Consider the following 15282-nt stretch of genomic DNA (forward strand, 5'->3'; position numbering starts at 1 on the left):
AATTAGTCTCAAATGGAGACTGCAATTTGAAAAGTGTACACCTATTTAAAAGGGAGCAAAATGTGGTTAGCAGACACTGTGGCTGTGCTAATACTTGACTTGATTTCATTACAGCTATAGCTGAAATAAATTCTATTTTATTCTATTCTGTACTGGTTCTTATGCTACACTATTGCCTTCAATGTCGGGAAACCTATTCATTGGATTTAGTTGGTGGAAATTGCCTTTACGGATATGGTTCAGACAAAGCCAATGAGTTGTAAGCCATTGGTGTGCAGTGGGTATATTAGATTATGTTGAAAGAGATGTAAGAAGCAGGCAAGCCTCCAAATGAAGCATTCTGACACCTTTTGAAAATTGAAATGATGGCTTATGATTAGTTTCCAGTTTGAAACTGAACCCAAATAAAATGTGCATTCAGAATTAGTGTGTGTAGGCAGAGGGGTGGGGATCATTGAGGGGGGAGGGGCAATTTCTACTGACAAAAAGGTAAATTGGAGCTGTGCTGTACCAGCCAACTCCCCAGGCAGACTTCTATTATATGAGATTCATTTGTAAGTTTGCCAGTACTGGAAAACCATTGCATAGCTTGGGTGAGAGGGAAACCATTTTAGAGGCCAGCAAAGTGAGATTTAGCTCAGAGCTGAAAATGGCTTGCTCCTATTTTCATCTACCTATTTTTCAAAATCCTCTTCAGAATGGACACAGCTGCCAGTGGTTACAAGTCAGGGACATTACCACAAAAACAAAAAACTTGAGATGGTAGTGGCTTTTTACTTTAGTTTACACAACTTGCAAGGGGTTAGATGGACTGCAGCGCTATGCTTTCACAGCCATACGCTGACATGGGCACAAGCAGATAATAAGGGTATCTTGATTTGCTGGTTTTGTTAGTAGACTAATTGCAAACATTGCCCTTAATAGAACAAGGAAGAGGCTGCATAAAGCATGTGTGCTTTGAAAAATATGTGTTTCTTCTCTTTTTAATTTGCAGGAATGCAAATTCTCTTAGTACCCAGGTATAGGTTGTAGCTGTGTTGGTCTAAGAACATAAAAAGACAAAGGTTCTTTGGGTGAATCTGATACCTTTTTATTAGACCAACTTAAACAGTTACCAGAGTCGCCCAAAGAACCTTGTCTGCCTAATTCACTTGGTAAACTGTAACCTCTGTGGCTGGCTGTGGGATAGTTATGTAGAAAGCAGGGGAATAACTTGTTGAAGCAGCCAGGTAAGACAGCCATCTTGGAAGAAACACTTGCACCTGTCATACTTTAGAAAGTAGCTCAATGGAGGGAACCACTGACCCAAACTCGGAGCATTAACAAGCTTCATTGAAGCTGACAGGAGAGAGTTGCTGAGTGAAAGTGCAAGAGGCTTGGTAGTGTGTGGTGGAGATGCATGTCAGCAGCCTGAAGAAGATGGAGGAGGAAGCAAAAAAGTCAAGCAGAGAATGAGAGAAGCAATTGTAGTACAGCCTGAGAGGAGGATGAAGGTGAGCTTTTTGGGCAGTATGGGGTGCAAAGAAACTATGGCAAGTTTGATTCCTTTTGTGTGCTGGGGCACAGCATGAATTCTTTTGCAAGTAAATAGAACTGCATCCAAAAAGTACCCAACTCTGCCATCAGTTTTTCCTCCTGGTGGAAACACCTGTCCCACAGGTTCCCGAATACTGACTGGATCAAAAGAGGTAATTTCACAAACACTTACAAGCAGTTCTAGATTTCAAGCTCCTGACGGCAGTGACCTGTCTCACCTGTTAACAACAAGCAGGCTGACAGGACGGTACCTAAAGAACCACAGGACAGTCCTACAGAAAGGAAGCAAGAAAGGCATGGTTCTAAACCTTTTTTTTTAAAGCAGGAAGGTCCCAAAGGTCCTGCTGTGATGAGGATGAGAGACAGCTGTGTGCTACTTCCCTGTATCTTTCCCACTGATTTCTAAACCTCTTTACACTTCTTCTTTTAAGCATCCTCTGCTGCCAGTGTTCTGTCACCTACACTTTTTATAAGAAATCATTGGGGAAACTGCGGGGGTTGAAATAGCACAGCACCGCCTAAGATAACAGCAGGATGTCAGTCAAGGAGAAAGCCCCTGAGACCCACTGTCCCTGCTCTCTACATGCCGGATGATCTTTTGCCAGGTTGCCTCCGAAATAGCCCTGGCTTGCCCCTGGCCTGTGATGCAGCTGCCTAGCTTTATTTTTGCTGGCTTAGGAGCAGTGGAGGCTGGCTGGCCAATCCAGCCTTAGGCGCCACCACTTCGGTCCGCAGAATCGATGCTACGGGTGCCCTATCCGCGGGCCGGGACACAGAGCTGTCTTCGCTTCCCTGGGCAGGCCGGCACCGAGATGCCTCGACATCTCCCCCTTGCCCCGCAGCACCAGGGTGCACTGATAGCCCCTGTCCCCGGCTCCGACTCTATGCAGAAGAGCAGCCAATTACAGAACGCGCTCACTGAATGATTTGCATACGCGGTTGCCATGGAAACCTCCCCTCCCGGTTGCGCTCTCTTCCTATTGGCTGTCCCCGCGCCTGTCGCTTCGGGCCCCTTGGCAGCGTCTCCCCGCCCCGGCCCTTTCCCGCTGCCCTCGGAAGTAGTTGTGGGGGTGCCCCGGAAGTAGTTTGGGCAGAGTCCGGCCCAGAGTGAGGCCCTTTTGCTGCCGCTGTCGGGAGTTGCTGTTGGTATAGGCGTTGACGGTGGCACTCGGAGCCCGGCCCGGCCCGGCCCCGCGGCCAGGCCCGGGCTCATGGCGGAGGTGAGTGCTGGGAGGGCCCTGTGCGCGGGCTCGCAGCCTCCTGGGGCTGGGCCTGCGGGAGCTGGGGCTCCCCCTGTGCCCCCCCCCCCGCCCGTGAGGCGCTGGCGGCCGAAGCCCGCGCAGGGCGACAGGAGCGGAGCCGCCGTAGGCGGGAGGTGACGGGCGAGAGCAGAAGCCCCGGGCTGGGTAGCGTTTGTTGCCGGCTCAACTCGAGCCGGGAGCCTGGAGGGGCGGGAGGGGCCCCCCTCGCCCCGTCTGCGGACACGGGGGCTGGGAGGGTCCTAGTGTCGTTTCTCCCCGTGATGCTGGCCTGGAGGTTCCCCAGCCCCGCTCGACGGCGGTCGCGGGGGGGCTGAATGGCCCCGGGGGAGCGGTGCTGCAGGTCCCCCGTGGCTGCGGTGCTCGCACGACCCGTCCGCAGGTGGTGGGGACCGGGGATCGCCTGCGAGGTGCCTGTGTCATTATTTATACTGCGACATTGTGCTTAGTGGTGGGGAAAGAGATAGGACGAGTTAGGCTTGGCTTCAGCCTGGCCTCCATGGTGCTCTGTGCTGCTTACCAGCTCTTTTTGGGGCAACTTTTTTCCTTCCTTTTTTTTTTTTCCCCTAGCAACTTCTTTTTGAATGTGCTCTTCAAACGCTTTCTTATTCTGCTGGATGGGCTTCAGGAGAAGTGATGTCTGAAAACATAAGAGCTGCTATTGACTGGACTGGGTCAGGCAGTAGGTCTTTTTGGCTGGTCTCTTGTGTCATGCTGGGCTTCAGGCAGGAACTGGCCCCTTTTCCTCCCAGTTGCATAGTGGTAGACGGTGAATGGTGACTGACCCAGCTGGGTATGACCAGGGTTTTTTTCCCTCTCCACTGTTTCTCTCTCACTTGCAGCCTCCGGCATTTAAGGTCTAGGACAGTGGTTCTCAACCTTTTTTGTACCAGGACCCATTTGTAAACATCGATGGCCAGTCCCAACCTTGTGTTCATCACTCCTGATCCACTGTCCCCAGACCCCAGTTCCCCAGTGTGTGGGGCAGGAGGCCCCAAGCAGCCCCTTGCAGGCTGGATCTCTGCCAGCTTGCAAGGGAAAAGCCACAGTTTCCCACATTCTTCCCCTTTAAAGGCAAATCCATTTGTAAAGTTTGTTGGTCCATTTTTAAAGTTTCTTCCTGACCCTTTCATATATTCTTGTGACCAACTTTTGGGTCTTGACCCATGGGCTGAGAAATGCTGGACTCAGAAGTTCTGATTCAGAGGCACCTCCCCTGACTCCCATGCTCAATAGGTACTGATGCCTGTTTCCTCCAAGAGTTTGTCCAATCTCTTTTTTAGTCTGGCTAAGCTGTCAACTTGCGCAACATCTCATGGCAGTGAATTCCACACTTCAGTGACATGCCGTATGAAACAGAGCTTCCTTTTGTTCATTTTAAACTTATTACCTACTCATTTTATTTTGTGACCCCGTAGTTCTTGTCTTGTGAGAGGGTGAGTAATAAATCTCTCTACTTTCTCTTTGCCATTTAGTATTTTGGTAAACCCTTATGTCCTCCCTCAAGCATCTCTCTTCTAATCTAAGTAGGCCTAGTCTGTTTATTGTCTTCTCTTATGGAAACCTCTCCCTACTGCTAATCATGCGTTTTGTCTTGCTTTGGACCTTCTCTGGTTCTTCTGTGCCCTTTTTGAGGTGTGGAGACTAGAACTGGTATTCAAGGTGTGGATGCACTGTGAATTTATAAAAGAGAAAGCATGCACTTTTTCCCTGAATAGTTGTTGATCTCAAGCTGGTTTGATATTGGCAGTTACTTTACAATGATGTTCTTCTAGATGCAATTTAGTAGCCAAACAGTCTAGTTTCTAGAAGGGGAAAAGCTATACGTGTTTTGGTATGGTTCTGTGGTGCATTAAAATGCTTTGCTATTAAGATGTATAGGATCAGTTCCAGAAAGTGCCCAATATCTGTACTGAAGTTAGCTAGAAGTGGAGTCCCATATATATATTCCTCAGTTTCCACTGCACTGAAAACACTCTTTTCTCTCTCCTTTTTTTAAAAAGGAATTGCATATTATATTGGCAGCAATTACCCATCAAACTCTAAATTCAGTCCCTTTCTCATTTTGCCTTTTATTTGGTTATTGCCCCCTGATTAACATGGGGCTTCTGTGTCAAAAATGTGTTGGAAGTGCTTATTAAAACAGTATTCCAGCAACCATATTCATATCTGTTTAATTTTTCCTTCCATAATTTTGCTTTCTTTCCAGTTCAGTGTCTTAATTTAAATTTTGACTGTTCTTTGTATCCACCAAAGACTATAATCTTTTTTCTATGCAGCCTTTTCATATATAGTAATTCTATAATGTGTTGAAAAAATCCTAGATTCTGATAATATGGAAAATAGTTCTAAAAATGATGTGGATGGATTCCAAGCTTACTGTTTAAATATTGCATAGCGATGTATCTGTCACTCATGTAACAAACCATGGTGGTGTTATAAAGGGGAGAATTTATTTTATAAATGCTGTGTAGATTTACACAAAATGGTCATTTTTGTTGTTTTGAACCGATGTTGTTTTGAACCGATGCTGTTTTATGGGACTTTTCCACAAACAGTCTTCAAGACTCTGAATTTCAACTTAGCTTGGTGGAAAGAAATGTTAGGGCAGTTCTACCTGAAAATTAATCGCACAGAATAAATGTGGATAAAATACACTGGCTGTGAGTAGCAAGGCTAATTAACCAAATAAAAATTAGAATGATTTTGTTGGGTAGTAGCTGTGCCTAGAGATGACCTTTACTAAGTTAAGACTAAAACTAATTTCAGAGCTCAGTGAAAATAGATGTTAGTTCTTAAGTAGCAGATGCATCTGATGTACATTGGACAAAGAGCAAATTCTCAACGTTTTCTTAAAAGTGATTTGTGTGTGTGTAATTATGTCCAAAAGTATTTTCAATAACCAGATTCTATTCTAGTCTATTTGTTAAGCAGTCTTTAAATAGCTCTAGCCTGTTTTACCTTACATTCAGTTATGTGCAAATAGGTGCTCTGCTATTTTTTCCTGTTTGCCACTTTGCAGTCGTTGATACAAACTATAGAACTAGGTTTAGACAAGATTAGTCTGCTAATAATACTCGACCAGAAAAAAAAAATGTTAAAATCTATTTTTCTTGTAAACACGTGCTTAACTTTACACGGCTTAGTTCTAGTGAAATCAGTGGAGTGATTCATGTTTAAAGTTCAAGTGTGCACACACGCATGAGCGTGCACACATGTACAGGATTTTGGACATTGGATAGGTAAACTTCTTGTCTACCTGAACTGATGCGATGAATTCTTAACTGTTCCATGTACTGTTGTCAATTTTCATGTAGCAAACTCTGGATACTATTCCCTACTAAGTCTAACATTCTGGAAATTATGAGGCTAGTTAGTAATTGTGAAAAACATGGTCTTTTACTGTATAATACACTGTACTTTCATTTAGCACTCTCTGAGATTTTATAGTGACTCAGTTATTTTGAGTGCACTGACATCCACATTCTGAGTTTGATTCAGAACTCATTGAAATCAGTGTGTTTTTATTGATCTCAGTGGGCATTGGATTTTATCCTGTAGGTGCTTTAAACAATACCATTTTTAGCATAGGTCATGGGTGAAATTCACTTCTGGCTGGCTAGCTTTATACCATGCTGCTTACATCCCTCATAAGACCCTCATTTAGGGTTGATGTGGGGATTAAATGAAGTATAGCAGTGGTGGTCCATCTTTTAGTGTGGTGGACCAGGCCTCTCCAGAAAGAGGAGGTAGCTCCCAGTGTGGAGGTCAAAGGGGGAGGGAAGGAAGGGAGCTTACATCTGGTAAATAACACTTTCCTAGAGGAAGAGGGAGGGAGAGAATAAGCAGCATCTGCAGTAGGGGAAGGGAGAAAGCACAGAGGGTGGGCTGAGGATGGGACCAGGGCCACAGTAGTATAGGGAAGAGAAGGGGACTCATGGGACTGAGCTACTTACTGCTCATCCTCTATGCCGTGGGCTTGATCCAGTCTCTTTGGGACGGCCATAGGTTAAGCACCACTTGCGTGTAGGCCTTGGGTAGGCATTCTGGCATGTGGGAAAATCTGTCAGTCTGAGCTGTGACTCTAGAAAGTCTCAGTTAAGATACAGGGGTGTAGGTTGTAGCCATGTTGGTCTAAGGACATAGGCAGACAAGGTTCTTTGGGTGAATGTGATATCTTTTATTAGACCAACTTAAATAGTTGGAAAAAAAATTCTTAGCTAGCTTTCGGGTTTAAAAAGCCTGACAAAGGGTTTTTAAATCTGAAAGCTTGCTAAGAATTTTTTTTTCAACTATTTAAGTTGGTCTAATAAAAGTTATCACAGTCACCCAAATAAACTTGTCAGTTAAGAAACTGCATTTATTCACTTAGGTACTGAAACTCTCAGCTTATTACATTTAAATAATGAAATTGAATGAAGACCATTATGTTGGGTTTTTTGGAGGTTCTTTTGTTTTGTTTTGTTTTTTTGGTGTCCTTGCTCAAATAGTATAACTATGGTAAGATTTGCAGGAAGCTTAGGACAGCATTTTCACTTCAAACAAAGAAACAAAAGAAAACAACCTTTGTTAAAACTTACTAAATTCATGAATTAGCACTCTGTTATATTTTGGTAAACTTTTTTGGCAAGTTTAAATAGAGAATATTCAACAGCATCTCTAATACAGGAGTGCCAGGTTTATTTGGCAGAGGGCTGAATTCCATTTTAAATTATAGTTCATGGAGTGTGGGGTACAAGCATAAAACTTAGTATTCTCTTTAATCCATGCCAGTCTTCCACTGTCACTAGAAGCCTTACAAGGAGCTTGAGGAAAGAATTTGGTCTTTATGTAAAAACTTAAGTATTTATTATTATCCTTATTTTGTTCTACCATAGTCCATGGGAAAACATACTCCCTTTTAAGGCTACGATTAGTTTTGTTTTTTGATCTTTTTCTCTCAATCTTCCCAATTCTTTCCCTGAAGTAACTCCTAGTTCTTACTTTGCTGTAAATTTTTCCATGTGGTATGAGAAAATAAGCAGCTCTAAAAAAGTTAATGACACAGAAAGGTCATCGTTGGATTTAAGAGCTGGGACCCCAATGAGATTAATAGGGTGCAGGGGAGTTTACGTTTAGTCACTGTTTGCAGCTGTCTATAGACTCAGGCAACTGTCACTGCAATGCTTTAGCTTGGTTCATATTTGTAAGCTTTTTTTTTTTGGCAACCATTCGGGCTAAAAGTTTATTTAAAGAGAGAGGACGCTAAGATTCTATGTAGCCTGAACATGGGAAACAAATGAATTAAGTATGGTATATACAGCCCCTTGGCCATGGTTTGACTATCCTTCTTTAATTGGTTAGTTGAGAAGTTCTTGGTGATATTGTTAGAAGGGGCAAATATTTTGAATTCACACATGTAAAACTTATGCCATGCACCTCTGATTTAGTTTGTCTACAAGGTGCAGATGTACCCTGCCTTCTGCTTGGAGAATTTCAGCAGAGAACCCTACTGCTTTAAATTACTGGCAGGCTTTAGCAGAAGTACATTTGACCTGTTTAATGTAAATACATAGAAAATTATAACAAATGCATAAACACACTAATGTGGTCTGTATTTTGGCAGTGATTATTCATAAGTCAAATTAGATTCTTCTAACATTAACTCTTATTTCAGTATTTCAGGACTTCTGTTACAATTGAAGGAGTCAGAAACCACTTAACTGGTGCCTCTACCAAGGAAACAGTAAGATTCTAATAAGAGGTAGAAAAATTAGTATTAGTAGTAAGACTGATCATCTTGACCTTGGAAACTGAGGCTCAATCACGTTACTTTAAACTTCCTGGAGAGAGAGGTTACTGATTATCTGCTTAAATACAATGTTTTTTTCAAAATCTGACTGGAAAGCCTTAAGTTCATTCTAAAAGTATGACTTGATATCTCAATTGTACATTTCTTAAAGTATATTAAAAGGTTTTATCTTATGTATGGCTAAATAGCACCATCACTCTTTAGCATATGTTTTGGTGAAATCTCCTCAAAACTATGCTTAGAAATAGCATACTTATGGTTGTGGAGCAGTTGCAATGCAGCAGTTGTGAACTCTTCCACTATATAAATTATTTTAAGGGGATTTATATTTTCTTTCTCCTTTTTTTTAAAGACCCTTTTCCTGTAGTAATCTGTGTCCAAGTCTTTCTTTATCTACTTGGATCAGTGTTGTGTTCACTGGAATACTGTTTTGCTTGCCTTTGCACTTCATTATCACCATCTGGGTGGCAAAAAGCATAACTACTTAAGAGGCAATTTTAAACCTGCGTGCTGTGTTGCCATCTATTTTAAAGCCCCAGCTACTAGAATCACACAAATACCCTAAAACCTTGAGTTTTCATTTTAAAAAGTTTCTAGTCCTCCTGGCTGCAGAGGATTGCTTGAAAATACAAGCAAAATGGATTGAAACTGAAGGATTAAAAAAAGCCATAGACCTTATGTAGTTTCCATTCATGAAGTTAGTCTTGCATATTTGGTGTTGAAAATACTGTGCCTGCATACTGAGAACACAGTGATGCTCCCATATTGTAACCAGTGGCTGCCTTTTTCCTTTGGACTTAACACCTATTATCATCAAACCTTATTTAATCATTACTCAAGCTATTTTTGAATCTACAGATATGATTTAGCAGTAGGAGAAGAGAACTGGTACTTAATTTCTGTATCCATGTGTTACTGACTTTGTGGCATTGCTTGTATAAGGTTCCATTGATTTATCATGTATGTGAAATGGGGGTGGTATTTCAAGGCATTTCTGGCTTACCAGCAGGTTTCTTAAAGGACTGACTTTGAATTTAGATCAGATTTTGGTTTAAAAAACAAAACAAAACAAAAAACAAAAAAAGGGAAAGTTCTGAAAGTTGCAGTAATTTTCCCTTCCTTTTGCCCTAGTAGCAGCAGTGTGCTATCTTATGTAGGGATATCTGGTGTAATTTTTGGTGTGGAAGTCATGTTAGACTCCATATATTTTTGAACAAGAGAGAAAAGTAAAAATATGGTGGGACTGTGATTTATAACTAACTTTCCTTTCCCTTTAAACCATATTTTAAGCCAAACAAGAAATATTCTGCATTTGTTGGATGTAATCTTTATTTTTAAGGTGGTGTTCAGTTATCTGAATCCTTCTATGCATTCCATTTTTTTTTTCTTGTGCATATATTTGACTTTAAGTGACATTTATATTCAGGAAAATATGTGCCTTAGAACTGGGCTGGCAAGGTGCTTGCCTGAAATGCCTATATCCATAAAAATACTGTGGGGCAGTTTGCATACCTGTAAAATTGTGAGTTTTTTCAACTGCTTTTTAAATTCAAGAGGGATTTGGTCATCCCACTTTTAGTCCCAAGAGAAGACCTTTTTTCCCCTGCTCCTTTCCTTTGGCTTTTCTTTGTAGTGATATTGGTACTGGCAGAACTAAGATGCTACTGCAGTCATTCATGCAGTGGATGACGGTTAGTGTAAACCACTGATCCATTACTGTGTGCTGGCTCAATGGTGAAAAGTTGCTGTAATTTCCTGCCGCTCTTTCATGGAGAAAATAGACCTTCTATCCTGGCATGCTGGTAACTTGAATATTATAGTTTTTATCCTGTCTTTGGAGCTGGAACTCTAAATTGTTACCTGTGTTGATAAATTTGCTTGATTGCTGTGGCTGTGGTCAACAAAAAGCTACATCATTCCACAGTCTTATTTTTCTTATCTCAAGTAATCTTACAGCTACAAATAATATTTCAAGTAAATTAGCCTTAAATTAACCTTTTCAATTATTCTTATACAGCATTGCTTCATTTTAGTACTGTTATGGGATGGAATGGGAGAAGAAATCTTGAATGTCAGATTTGACAGGGTTTGTTATGTTTTTAGGTTAACAGTGAAATATTTGCCTCACATGGAGATGTTGAAGTTAATGTATTTAAAAGGAACACTCCCACTATTCTTCAGACAAATAAAAACTCTGGTTTTATGTATATACTGTTTCAAATGAAGAAAGAATGATCTACTGTTTGCTATATTTCAGTCTGATACAAGTGTATCTTATGCTGGGCTTTCTTGAAATGGCAGCAATAGCTCTATTTAGTTGCATAGCAGTGCGAAACAGAGCTGACTATACAGCAGTTGTCCTTCAGACATGTCTAAATTTTTCAGTCTATTTATGAATATCAACAAACACTTTGTGCATACTTCTGCCATGTGTTGAATGCTTCTATTTTCCTTTAATTTAGCTTAAAACTAGTAATGGAATTCCTGAGGTTTTGAAAGGAATAGTTCTTGGCAAGCCCCGAGTTTTGAAACCAAAGGCAAATTAAGATACCAAGCAAACACAGGGAGGAGGACTGCTACTTCAGGGAAGTATGTTAATATTTTACTGACGTTTTTGGAGACAATCTGTTATATTTATTAAAAATACATTACTTGTTAATGCGTCTTTAAAAAAACCAAAACTTTTCCAAAATCTAAATATAAGCATTGTTTAAAAATATTGAAAATCCTCTTGAGTTTTATTTGGTATCTCCTGGTGTTTGACCTTTTCAGCCAAATAGAAAAACTCACAAAGGAATGAAGCTTTAATATGTGATAGACTATTTAAAAATTCAAATATTGCTTTGGGCTTGTTTTTTTATTATAATTTTTTAAGCTTACATAAAATATGCTCCTGCTTTAAAGTTGTACAAAAAATGTAACTGGGAAACCAGTTGTACAGTTCACTCAGCACACAGAAAACCATTAAGTGTTGCAGCTGTGGAGTCTAGAGCTTCATTTGACTGAAAATTGTGAAAGTATAGAGCCCAGGAACCACCTGCCCCACTCTTACAGCTTCATGACCTAGCTGTTGTAGTCATAAAAAAGTAGGTCTGGAAAGGATTTCCAGAGGTTATATGATCCAACCCCTGCCTGAAGCAGGATCATTCTTATCCAAACTGTCCCATACAAGTCTTTATCTAACCTGTTCCTAAAATTACACAGTCAGCCTTGTTGTACAACCACAAGGTGTATTGTCCAAAAACATTAAAAGCGCCCTAACCTACCACAGGTAAAGCAGAGGGATGGCAGTGATTTTGTTGCCTAGTTATTACTGCAACAGTTAAAATGCACTTGAGGCCTATTCCTTTCAAGGCCTTCCAAGGCCTATTTTTTTTCACGCTGTCTTCATGGCTTCCTTTCCAAGCCCTTTATCTGTTGTCTGCCTCTGGACCCTTTGATTTCTCTGGGCCTTGTTTTTTAAAATGTGAAACCCAAAACTGCACACACTACTCTGATCAGTGCTGAATAAAGAGGCACTATCATATCCCAGGTCTTGCATCTACTGCTACTATTGATGCAGACCCAAACTGGATATACCTTTTTTGTACCTGTGTCATACTGCAGGCATGCATTGAGTTTAGGAGCCTTCAAGACTCCTAGATCGTTCTTCATAGTGCTGCCATCCAGCCAGTTGTTTCCCAATTTACATTTGCATTCTTGATTTTTCTTCTCAAAGTGTAGCATCTTGCATTTTTCAATATTGAACTTGTTCCTGCTGGCTCTAGCCCAGCTTTTCAGTCTATCAGGATTGTTCTGAATTTTGCTCCTGTCCTTCCTTGTGTTTGCATTTCTTCCCCTCTCTAATTGAGCTGTTAATCCCTTCAGGGTCTGAGCAGTTGCTGACCGTGCCTATCTTCTTTGATCTTGTGTTACCTAAATTGTAGGATATCTATGGATTGTAGATACTCTACTCTCATTTTGTAACTGCATTCTGTCACAAAGCTTGCACCTACAGTCTTGGCTTGTATTTCCTTTATATTTCTTGTCATCTTAAACTTAATGTGATCAAAGCTGGAGACATATACCATAAGAAACCTGACCTTTTCCTTCACTAGATTTCATAGACATCAGGGCTGGAAGGGACCTCGAGAGATCATCGAGTACAGCCCCCTGCCCAAAGGGCAGGAAGTCAGCTGGGGTCATAGGATCCCAGCAAGATAAGCATCCAATTTACTCTTGAAGGTGTTCAATGTAGGTGCTTGAACCACCTCTGCTGGCAGACCGTTCCAGACCTTGGGGGCTCGGACAGTAAAGAAATTCTTCCTTATGTCCAGCCTGAAACGGTCTTGCAGGAGTTTGTGACCGTTCGACCTAGTCACCCCTTGGGGCGCTCTGGTGAACAAACGTTCCCCCAGATCCTGGTGGTCACCCTTGATAAACTTATAGGTGGCCATCAGATCACCCCTGAGCCTACGCTTTTCCAGGCTAAAGAGTCCCATGTCTCTCAGCCTGTCGCCGTAAGGTCTGCTTTCCTGACCTCTGATCACGTGCATGGCTCTTCTCTGGACTCTCTCAAGCTTCTCCACATCCTTTTTGAATTGTGGAGCCCAAAACTGGACGCAGTACTCCAGCTGCGGCCTCACCAAGGCCGAGTACAAGGGCAGAATGACGTCCCGGGATTTGCTCGAGAAGCATCTGTGGATGCAAGTCAGCGTTTTGGTCGCTTTACTAGCCGCAGCATCGCATTTCAGGCTCATGTTCATCTTGTGGTCAATGATGACCCCCAAGTCTCTTTCTTCTATAGTGCTATCCAACTTAGCACTGCCGAGCCTATAAGGATGCTTCAGGCTTTTCCTCCCAAGGTGGAGAACCTTGCATTTTTCAGTGTTAAACACCATCAGGTTCTCATCTGCCCGTTTGCTGAGTTTGTCCAGGTCAGCCTGGATCACCCGCCTATCTTCTGGCGTGGATGCTTTGCCCCAAAGTTTGGTGTCATCGGCAAACTTGGCCAGTCCACTCCTGACTCCAATGTCCACATCATTAATGAAGATGTTGAACAGTATGGGTCCAAAGACAGAGCGTTGAGGGACCCCACTGGTCACAGGGCACCACGATGAGTGACTGCCATCAATTACAACCCTCTGGGTCCGACCACGGAGCCAATTTCCCAGCCAGCGGATCGTAGTGGAGCCAAGGCCACAACTGGGCAGTTTGGCCAAGAGGTGATCATGGGATACCAGATCAAAAGCTTTTTTGAAGGCAAGATATACGACATCAATCTCATCTCCCTCGTCTAGGTGATAGGTCACCTGGTCATAGAAGGAAATGAGATTGGTCAAACAAGACCTACCCGCAACAAACCCGTGCTGGCTATCCCTTAGGATGTTAGCCTTAGGATGTTAGCCTGGGCCAGTCCCTCAAGGATGGCCTCCTTAATAAACTTTTCTAAGATCTTCCCCAGGATAGAAGTCAGGCTAATGGGCCTGTAGTTAGCCGGATTCACTGTCCTCTCTTTCTTGAAGATTGGCACCACATTGGCCTTCTTCCAGTCTTCGGGCACCACACCGGAGTGCCAGGAGTTTTCAAAGATCCGTGCCAGGGGCTGGGCTATGACGCTCGCCAGCTCCTTGAGTACCCTGGGGTGCAGATTGTCAGGGCCGGCTGACTTGAAGGTATCCAGCTTCTCAAGATGTTTCTTCACGAGGTCAGCATTTATGGAGGGTAGGGGATCCCCAATACCCGGATCTCCCTGTCCCATAGCAGGCATGGGCGTCCCGTGGGACTGATGAAAGACTGACGCAAAGTACCTACTTCATAGGTTGGCTTTTTCCTGGGCGTCAGTTGTCAGTTGCCCCATGTGGTTTAGCAGGGGTCCAACGTTGCCCTTGCTTTTCCTCCGGCTCCCCACATATCTGAAAAAGGACTTTTTGTTGTCCTTGATGCTTGAAGCTAGTTGGAGTTCAGTTGCAGCCTTGGCTTTCCTGGTTTGCTCCCTGCAGGACCAGACCAGCGCAGAATAATCCTCCTCGGAGGTGAATCCCGTCCTCTGTCCTTTGTAGGCTTTCCTTTTTAGCCGCAGAAGGTCCGCTAGGTCCCTGGAGAGCCAGGAGGGCTGCTGTGCCTTCTTGCTGCCTTTCCTCCATGTTGGAATAGATTTAGCTTGTGCATTGAGGATCGCTTCCTTGAGAAGCAACCACTCTTCTTGAACTCCCATCTCCCTGGGGTCATGGTCCCTAAGGGCCTGACCGACAAGCCTCTTGAGCTTGTCAAAGTCGGCTTTTCTGAAGTCAAGGACTTCTGGGGCTTTTCTGAAGTCAAGGACTATTCTCAATCCCTGCTGATATTGATGCCATCCTCCTTGTCATTCAGTCTTTTCTTCTCCCAGATCTAGGTACCATGCTCTTGCTTTCTCCTAAACACTTCCAAGATTATGCCTTTTCTTTTTTAACAGTTGAAACTCTCAGGTGATCTTAATCTGCTGTCTTGACTTCTATAAACATGCCTTCCCTGGCCTTTCAAATGTCCATATTTCCAAGGACTTTACAGAATACAGCTCTTAAGTTTATCTTCTGTCTGACTCATACTGCAAATTCAAGCTCTTTGCCACTGCTTTCAAAGCCCTGTTTCTCTTGTCTTTCCTCCTTCCCTCTTGTGTCCTTGCTGTTGTACACAATACCCAGATTTTTTCTTTCTGACATTAATGTTATATTTGAT

The 15282-nt window shown here is 42.7% G+C and overlaps 1 protein-coding gene across 1 annotated transcript in view; it reads left to right on the forward strand.

The window, feature by feature from the left end:
* The first annotated feature begins 2612 nt into the window (after positions 1–2612).
* Positions 2613–15282, forward strand: part of FRS2 (fibroblast growth factor receptor substrate 2) — a 98361-nt gene continuing 85691 nt past the window's right edge. Inside the window, exon 1 of the mRNA XM_090042514.1 lies at positions 2613–2756. The gene's annotated coding sequence lies outside the window, so the exon portion shown is untranslated. The remainder of the gene's footprint in view (positions 2757–15282) is intronic.

This window comes from Crocodylus siamensis, chromosome 4 (genome assembly GCF_052110815.1).
Source record: "Crocodylus siamensis isolate JL-2025a chromosome 4, ASM5211081v1, whole genome shotgun sequence".
Classification (NCBI taxonomy): domain Eukaryota; kingdom Metazoa; phylum Chordata; order Crocodylia; family Crocodylidae; genus Crocodylus; species Crocodylus siamensis.